This window comes from Pteropus vampyrus, unplaced genomic scaffold, assembly GCF_000151845.1.
Source record: "Pteropus vampyrus isolate Shadow unplaced genomic scaffold, Pvam_2.0 Scaffold5, whole genome shotgun sequence".
NCBI lineage: Eukaryota > Metazoa > Chordata > Mammalia > Chiroptera > Pteropodidae > Pteropus > Pteropus vampyrus.
Window position 1 is genome coordinate 4,818,783 of NW_011888786.1, and position 9,816 is coordinate 4,828,598.

The window sequence follows — 9,816 nt, forward strand, 5'->3', positions numbered from 1 at the left end:
ATTGTTGGAAACATCTTAATATCCACATTTATATCATATTTTCTTGAGCTTTCCTATTTTGAATCGTGATTAACTTTACCTCATGAGGTTACTCTGTGGCCATGTCCCTCTGGTGCATGTGTCCTATTATGTGCACTTTGGGCACCAAGAGGACATGCATCAGTGGCTAATGTATCTTCAGGAATCCACAGCCCCTCAAGTTTAGTTCCATGTATTTCTATACTAATAACAGGATTCAATTAAGTTTAGAGAAATGGGTGTGCTCTGGATGATTGCTTATTGATCACATTGTGAAGATCGATTATTTCTAATTGATAGAACAAATTTTAGGACAGTGAACACAAATAAGAAAGCCTCAGAGTATTAACAAGAATCTTCAGGAAGAGTTGGCTCTTTTTAGAAGAAAGAACTGGAAACACATGGTTCATAAGTAGCCTTTTACTTTCCGACGGAAATAAAGGCAACTGTTACCATCACCACTGAGAAAGGATACTGAATATTTAGATTGGAGGCTGGACATCTTCCCACATGAATGTACCCTTGCGTTTGGGATTCAAAACTTGAGCAGAATATGTAACAAATAGTTCCAGCCTGGCTCAGCAAAAGAGGAGAAAATAGAAATACTTTTCTTTAAGATCAAATTCAATTAATCTGTCCTGGGATGACTCCCATAATCCCATCAGCTGTGTGCACCTTCTATTATAGTGCATCTCGCTGCTGCATTGCAAGGTCTGTGAGAGGAGACAGAATGTTTCTCTTTACACGAATAAAGAACAAAGAGGAAAGGTACAGTTTGTTTGTTTGTTTGTTTGTTGATAGGAATCAGATGGAATTTTTAAAACTGGATAATTAGAATCATCCAGCTCTATTTATCTTTACCTTTCTCAAACATGCCACTTTAGTTAGTGCTTATACTCACACTTCCTAGATTCCTGGGTTCATCCTCTCCATTTCGAATTGGGATTGTCATTATTTGGCAGATGACATTGTAGGAATATCTGAGTCAACAGGCTACCTATCCAGTCTATCCCGCATGGATGTACTTCAGGCTGGGATGTCAGACCACAAATCTGCTACCAATCTTCCTTATATTCTCTCTGCTTCCTTACATTGTCCCTTATGCCATCTGGGTCTCCGTTGTTAACATTTAAAAAGTATTTTTCTTTGAGAAGCAATCAGTTAAATGGTATCTTTCATATTTTTCGACAGCCATCAAATATCTAGTTTATGCCAGATAATTTGCTAGTTAATGCAATGGGAAAGAAGAGGTCCAAATGTAAATTAAAATTTCTATCCCCTGCCCTCAAGTGGTGTGCTGTTAAGAAATTAAATCTCATTTATTTTATCCAATAGGTTGCTTTTTTGTTACCTTCCTATTCTTTGCCAATTCAAATAGAGTAAAACTAGTACCAATTCTTTAGGTTGTTCTTGAGCTAAGTAAGAGCTCAAAATGCAAATATTTGAAGAATGATGCATTTTACCCTCCAAAACTCTGTGTCCTGGGGATTCTGTCAGGAATTCAACCAGACTTCCTCCCTTGTTACAAGTATATTTTAAAATGTCATAATAGATTAAGTTAAACACTAGAATTCTGGTCCGGTTATTCAGATTGCTGTCATAAGTTCTCTTTCCATTATTATCAATATCAATAATCCTTTTGTATTAAAAAAAAAATAGTTTGGTACAATTTAGGAATAGGAACAAGAACAGGTTGCAATGTCACCTCCAGAACCCTTCCCACCCCCTTCACGTACCCATGAACCCATTATGGACCCTTTGAAATTTTGTTTGTTTGTTTCACAGAAATAAGAAATCTGGCTACATTAGTAGTAACTAGCAACAGTTAAGTGTTCCAGCAAGTCCAGGTACCCATATCTAAAATTATTTTTGTTGTAAATATACATGCCCAAGCTGGATCTACAGGGCTAACTTCTGGAAAGATTGAAATGAGATACTTATTAATTCAGATCACCCCTTTCCTATTTCTCTATAAATGTAAAACAAATGAGTATTTTAAACAGAGTGCTTCGAATTAGAAAATTTCAGAAGTCCTAATCCACAGACAAAAGGTGCAACCTCTTTGCCACTAAGCATGCTTTGAGGACTGAATAAGCCTGGGCAAGACATGCTGTTGCCCAAATTTCTTGGTAGAGAGAAAGCAATTAATCATCCATCCAATAACTCTTCAAAAGCTGCCTCTCCGATCAGCACAGTTTATGAAGAGAACGGAACTCTTTAGAGATAATAATAAATTTGGGAACTGTGTAGTTTAGTTTTCAATAATAAATAAAAGTAATGACAAGTCATCAAGCCAGTTTCTATATGGAACTTAAGCGATACTGGAAAATTGGATATCTGTCTTATTCCTCTAAATTTTCCAGATTGTAACAGTTGGGATAAGGACTTTGTCATGCTCGCCCTTTGAGTATTTGCTGGGTAGAGCTCAAAATATTTTGCCTCAACTTTGTATTATGAAAATTATTAAATGAAAACACCTTTTTATTTTGGTCAATTAAAAAATTCTTACTCGAGTATTTACAAATGGATCCTATTATAAGTGGTTAATTTCCTTTTACACTATTATTATTAGTTTTAGAAAACATTTAATGTTAACTACCATGGACTAATCTTCGTTATTCCTTGATTTGCCAAAGAATTACTGTAGTTAAGAATTTTCAACAATACTGTTAAATCAGTTTTTTTTCTTTTTTTTTTTTTTAAAGAAAAATCTCGCTTAAGAAATTTGAACGTGTGTGTCGGAATAGTGAATCATATTAGTGACAAGATTGAACTCAGGTATCCTCTACTTAGGATGTGTTTTGATGTATTTGATGTAATTTAATAAAACTTCCAAGACTGTTATTTATAGAACTAAAAATAGTATAGATATTAGTAGTCATTATTAAGTACAGCTGCTGTTCAAAGTTCAAGCCAATCTCGAAATTCATGGTAAAGTTAGTGGAACAAGGCACTGGACTCACTTTTCTCCCCTTTTCTAAGACATAGAAGTTTGTGGTTACCCTACCTTTGTCACCTTAACATCAGAATGGGAGGAGAATCTTCATCACCGTCTGGGTAACCCATCCTGCGAACCCCTAACTGTTAACACAAGCTCTCCTTGGAGGGAGGGCCGAGGGTCGATTGGTCCAAGTTAACCAAGACTCACGGCGATTTGCATGCAGAGAGGCGTCTGGCCCCAGCAGCAAACATCGGGCCAGCCTCCCCCACTGCACTCTGTTCAGTTCTTGGTTCTTTCGAAGCGCTGAAGTCCTGGTCACGGGCCACTCCCTTTTCTTGAGCATCACTTGTTGCGGATTCTGTTAGAGAAGCTCAGAGACTAGAAAGGAAATTTCAGGCACCGGAGTGGACAGTCACATGGAATGAATTAAGAAAGGAAAGAGACATAAAAACAAAAAATAAATAAATAGATAGATAGATAGATAGATAAACAAGCAAACAAACAAATAGATAAAATAAAAGGAGGGGAAACAAAAGATAAAAAATAGTCCATAAGTTGAAAGTTTTATCCCCTATCCTAAACCTCCAATAATTTAGAATTGACCATCAATATTAGTTTACGAGTGTTAGTGTAACGAAGTACCACACACCAGGGGCCTTAAACAACAGAAATGTATCGTCTCACAGTTCTAGACGTCAGAAGTCTCAAATCAGGGTGTGGGCAGTGTCGGTTCCTTTAGGGCTGCGAGGGCGGGATCTGCTGCAGGCTTCTCTCCTTGGCCTGTGGATGGTTGCCTTGGCCCGGTGTCCCTTCATGTCACCTGTCCTCCACGCCAGATTTTCCTTTTTCATAGGAACATCAGCCATATTGAACTAGGGCCCACATTCATGACTTAATGTTAACTCGATTACCTCTATAAAGAGGTATCTCCAAATAACGTCACATTCCGAGGTGCCAGAGGTCTCCAATGTATCTTTGGGGAGGGAGGGGCACAATTCAACCCATAACACCATATTGCTCTATTTAAAACTCTTGATCTTTGCTCCAGAAAACCTGCTTCTCTTTCACTGTTCTCTGTGTCACTACAAGGCACTTCCAAACACACGCAACGGAAATCTGATGTAGAAGTCCCAGACAACCCTCTCCGTCAACCACCCATCATCCAGTTCTTCACAAATTTCCATCTATTTTGCCTCCTAAGCATCTCCCATGGCCAGCCATATCTCCCCTACCACCACCTGAGTGCGAGCCAAGTCACTACTCATGTCCATCTGCCTCTCCTGGAGCCAGAATGTTCTTTTCAAGGTGCAGATGTCATCTGGCCATCCTCCAACTTAACGTCCGTCCATGGCACCCACTGCTCATAGAGTAAATGTATTCTGCCACGCGGCTGTTGCCAACCTCTGTGGCCTCCTCTGGCACGGTGCTTTGCTGGGCTCACTCCCAATCCCTCAGGGCTCATATTCGCCATGCCGCCTCCTGCACAGAGCCCCTGCCAGTGCTTTTTACCCACTTCCATCGCCCTGACATCCAAGTCCCACTTCAGAAAAACATCTCTCATAGTCCCTCTTCTAGAGCATCATGACACTTTTCCGTTCAGCATTCATCACGCAAGCCATTTAGTAGTTAGTTCCTTGTGAAATTACTGGATGAATGTTTTTCTCCTCCTCTCATGTATGAGCTCTATGAGACCAGGAATATCTTTTTTGTTATTGTTTTTGTTCATTACTATACTCCTAGCATTAACACAGGTCCTCATGCATAGCTGGCACTAAAAATACACGGTAATGTTAAAAATCTGATTTGCTATCAGAATCATTAGAAAAAAGCCATATGCAGATCATCCCTTGGAAATCGTGAAAGAAGTTTATAGAACAGTTCTAGAACTATTTCAGTAAGTGTGGTAAAAAGAAATGTAAAGGAAGTTAACTTACCAGAAATACAAGTGAATATAAAAGGAAGAGCCCCTTGTGTTTAAGAAGGAAGGAACATTAAAATTAGATTCACAGATCTAAACTGAAGCAGGAGGCAAGGCCAGCTCCAGGTACAATTCCCCATCAAAGTACATTGAGATTTCTGCCACACTGCAATGATACTCACAACATTGGTACCTCGGGGGGCTCAGAGCATGTGCTGACACTTTGTTTTTACCACTGAATGTGCAATAATGTTGTTTCATACAGCTAAGCGTGATGCTCCCTCTTCTAACTTGCTATCTGCATTTTCTGTCTCTTTACAAGCATTTTTTAAAAGACTTTTGAGAGCCACAGTTGACCTTGCATGACTTCCATCCCAGAACCTCATTTCACCGATGAGGAATTAGGGCCCAGAACAACAAAACAGTTTGCTTCTCTGCAACCAGTCCACTGCTGCATACTGAATAAGTCACAGAAGGCCTTTCCAAGCAATAACTCAGCAACCCAAATGTCATCTCACCCAATAAACGTCGTTTCTCCCTAGGATTTCTCCCATTAACCCTCGTTTACTCTTCACTCCAAACCAAGCATTAACTCTGACGATTTCAGCTTTGACTGATCCACCTACGAGGTGGCCCTAAAACTTACCATCCAAATTAGGGCACTTGGGTGAGGGCACGGGGACACTATTGATAATGACTTTGGGATAACAGGTGTAAACCAGGACTGTCCTGAGGAAGCCCGGATGTATGGTCCCATTGCCACTATATCCAATTCTTCAGAAAAACCACACTTACCGATGTTCAGTAAACAATGAATTGTACCTCTCCCTTGGGAGTAGGCTTTGCAGAGTTACATCCTTTTAGCGAAGTGGACATCACTCCTGCCTTGCGCCCTCACAGCTCATGCTGGTATAACTGTAGGACTTGGCCATTTCCAGTCCCTCTCTCCACTGTCCTTCCCTAACAGACACAATCAGGAAGTGATCCAAGAAGCAGACATCACTTTCTTACCAAGAAGACACCTCCGATTAGGACTCGCGGTGCTTTTTCTTCACAAGTTATAGTGGATCATTCACTGAACTCTGCTGTCCCAAAGAGGTGGCAGTAGGCTCCCTGGTTGACCACTCTCTGTTTCTTCTAGAAAATACAGACATCCGACACACACGCACTCACACACACACACACACACACACACACCTTTTTAATTTCTTATCAACAAAAAAAGCTGAAAATTGGAAGCATAAAGAAAATTAATTTATTCATCTGATCAAAAGTGAAACCACACATGCCAGGCAACCATTGTGTTCCACGATCTTGTTTTGGCATTGAGGACTTTTCAGGATTCAGGGGCTGAAAGCAAATAAATAGGATTTTCTGGGATTTATTGGAGTGGGTTGAAGCGAAATTGTGGAGTCAAGGTTTGTCTAGACCCCTATCATTTGAGGAGTGTGTGGGCACTGAAATTTAAATTTCTTGCCCTTAACCACTCCAGTGGGCTGACTTAGCTTTCCTGATGCCTTGTCGAAAGTGTAAAGAACTGCTTATAGGATAATAGGTTCCAGTAGTAACTATGTAAGTATGTGTAGTATAAAAAGAACATTTCCACCTTTTCTTTCTGTCACCTCCTACTTTATCATCTTGGGAAGGGGAGACAGTCCTGATGATATGATCTCAGGCAGGCCCTGAACCATTAAGCAAATTCAGGTGCCTTATTTTCCATTTTTCCCTAATTTTTCCACTAACTCAAGACTTGCTCTGAAATTTTTCAACAGTGACTAAAAACACATGAGGGCACTACTGTTAGTATATTTTATTTCTATTCTTCCTCGAAAACCAACATAGCTTGCAAATGTCCAATTGCCCTTTACTGGTTAAGAAGTAACTATCAAATCTTTAAGGCTTGCTCTGTTTCCCATCTTATATTGAGCTCCTATTTGAAATTTAAAAGCTTCCCTCTGCCAAATACAGCAGAATCCACTATAATTAGAATAAATTAAAGAAATAGTTCAATGAAAACCTTTATTTTGATATTTGGTCAGGGAAAATTTTAAGTAATATTTAAAGGAAAGAGCATAAGCTAGTTATTATTAATGATGAGCGACTAGTTTATTAAGTAAAAATTAAACCGAAAAATGTCGAAAGGCTAAAATGAAACCCAAGTTAAATAAAAGTCAACAAGAGAGAGTTCTTGCCTTAAGAAGCATGAACCTTTCTTTCCATAACTGCTATTTTAGTATGTCTCCACACCATACTCTAGAAAGATATAGGGGCATATATGCCACCATGCTGCTCTCAGTGATCTTAAAGTCATAGAAAGGGAATGAGATAAACACAGGTATCATCCAATGCATCCAAAACAGTGCAACCCTACAACCTTACCTTATATGGTTCTCATAAACATTAAATGACTGCGTATTTGTGCGACGTTTAAAACTGTCTGACACACAGTGACAAGCACTATCTGTTTGTCAATAAATAAATGCATACAATATATGCGCCAGAAGATAGGCATAAGCAAACATGACATACAAAAATTGTAGATAGGTAACAAGTGGTTAATAAAATCCAGAAAAAGTGTCGTAAAGAAGGGGACATATAATGGATGAGAAAATTGGCAACAGAACTTATTAAAGTTACTGAAGCAAAATGAAACACTATCAGCCCAGGTGTGGATCTGAGAAAATTCATAAAACAGTGAATAGATGCAGGTGCCAAGAGTATAGGCTGGAAGATTGGGCTTTAAAAGTGAGTTAAGCAGTAATGGGATGAAGAGAATGCTTTGTAATATTGTTAGTATTATAATATTTGGTGATACTTAAAGGGAGACAAATCCTTTTTGAACTAATCAACCGATCGTCAAATGTGTAGGTATGTAATGATCACAAAGAACTAGCATACACAATTTCAGCCATGATTAGTATTGCTGCTGTACTATTCTTATAAGATAGATTCCTTGGAAGATAAGAAATCCTTGACATTGATGTAGATTTTTTCATTCAAGTATACGTGCTTAGTCTTAAAGCTGTGATTATGGATTTGGCAATCTGCTTAGCCGATAGTTTCTTAGAATCATCTCCTTTCTCACTTCTTTCCACATCAAGTTTATGGGAAATAAATGCCCGTTAGAGACTAAAGGATGAACTCTATTTCCTTCTCTTCGAGCTGCAGTTCTCTCTCTGTGTTCTGCCTCCAGCTCAGATTTCTCTCCTAGTAGATTAGTAGATGGGGAGCCAACTGAGGGCAGAGGTCATTACGTCCATCCTTGTAGGCCCAGTATGGAGCACAGAGCATCATATAGAAAGACCTTATGGACTGCGGTTTAGATTGGCTTAAGTGGATTGTACTGGTTTGGATTAAATTGGATCAGATGAAAGTGAATAAGAAATAAAACAAGTCCCCCTTTCTTATCATTTTAAAAACAATTTCTTATTTGAGTATAAAGTGAAAAAGACATAAAATGATATTTATTATACATCTCAATGGTCCCTGTCTATCTTCAATTTTTATAAACTGCCTGGGATATAAACTACTGCAAACAGCTTGACTCCAACCAGATAGATTTGATTATAAACCGAAAGTGATATTTCATCCTGGTAAGGTGATAAATCATAATGAACAAATTCCATCAAGGTGCATTACTTAAAGTAATACTAACTGAAAGTGAAAGGCGTTTAAAAAACCCTGTTCAAAAATAGCTCATCATGAATATGTCATTAAAACTTTTTGTATCACAGATTTATAAACCCAGAAAGCCTCTTATAGAAGAAATATATGAGACTTTTACTGCAATTAATTTAATTTAAGATACAGAAAAATGAAAGCAAACTTATTATACACCAAATTAATGTAATACTTAGATGAGTAAATTTATATATTTGCATCATGGAAAAAGTGTAAATAATATGCCACATTTAGTTGTTAAGCAACCATTTCTATCAATTGCTAAAAGGATAGTCTTGTAGCAAAGTGATATGCTACAAACTTGTGATTTTTAACACGCTATTTAAATCCACACACTTCGAACAAATAAAAGTTCTAATAATTTTTTGGAAATGAACAGCGGCCTATCGATGTGTCACTAAAACAATTGAAAAGTAATTTAGAAGTAAAGTAGAAAAGAAGGACTTTTTATTTTATATTTTTCCAGTCTTCTTCATATCTCACACAACGTTTGGGAAAGTCTTCTCTTGGAAAATCATATTTGGCCTAATATATCTGAAAATATAAAATATAACCATGTTGTTTATATCTGAAGAAATTTTCTAAGAGAGTCAGACATTAATTCAACATAGTGTGTCTAGAATCCGTATGATTATGCTTTTAGCTCTCATTTATTGGTAATAATTATTTTTTATGAGCTAGCTAATACTCAGGAAAAAAGTGTATGTTTTCTGTCTAGATTGATTCTCCTTTTGATTTTTTCTGTCTGTCTTGGTGGATGTAGCTAAGGAGTATTCTCTTGAGCTGTTGTAATAAGTCATTAGGAGAAAAATAGTGTATTCGAGACTTATAAAACTTTGGAGACTATGAAGATTTGAGGATTACTTTTTCAAACATAAAACAGAATAAGCCAGACATAAAGGGGTACATATCGAATGATTCTACTCATGGTTAGCTCAAAATCAAGCACGACTAGTCTATGGTCCTGTCAGGATAGTGGTGACTTACCCTGGGCGTTAGGCTTCGGAGATTTTGCTGGTGAATGGTGTGTTTCTGGAAATGGATGCTGGTTAGATGAGTGGGTTCAGTTTGTGAATATTTCATTAGCTATTCATTTATCCTTTGGGTATACAACATACTTCAAAAAGAAGTCCAAAAGAAAATAAATATAACCATAGAAATGAAAACCATTCAGATTTTTCTCTAATCCCAACAGTCCTCGTGTTGTCCTCAGTCATAAGCCTGTTTAGCAGAAGCAGAATTTTGAATCTTCTGCTTC

The 9,816-nt window shown here is 37.8% G+C and overlaps 1 protein-coding gene across 1 annotated transcript in view; it reads left to right on the plus strand.

The window, feature by feature from the left end:
- Positions 1-9,816, plus strand: part of SLIT2 (slit guidance ligand 2) — a 344,129-nt gene that overhangs the window by 305,668 nt on the left and 28,645 nt on the right. The gene's annotated exons all lie outside the window — the stretch shown is intronic.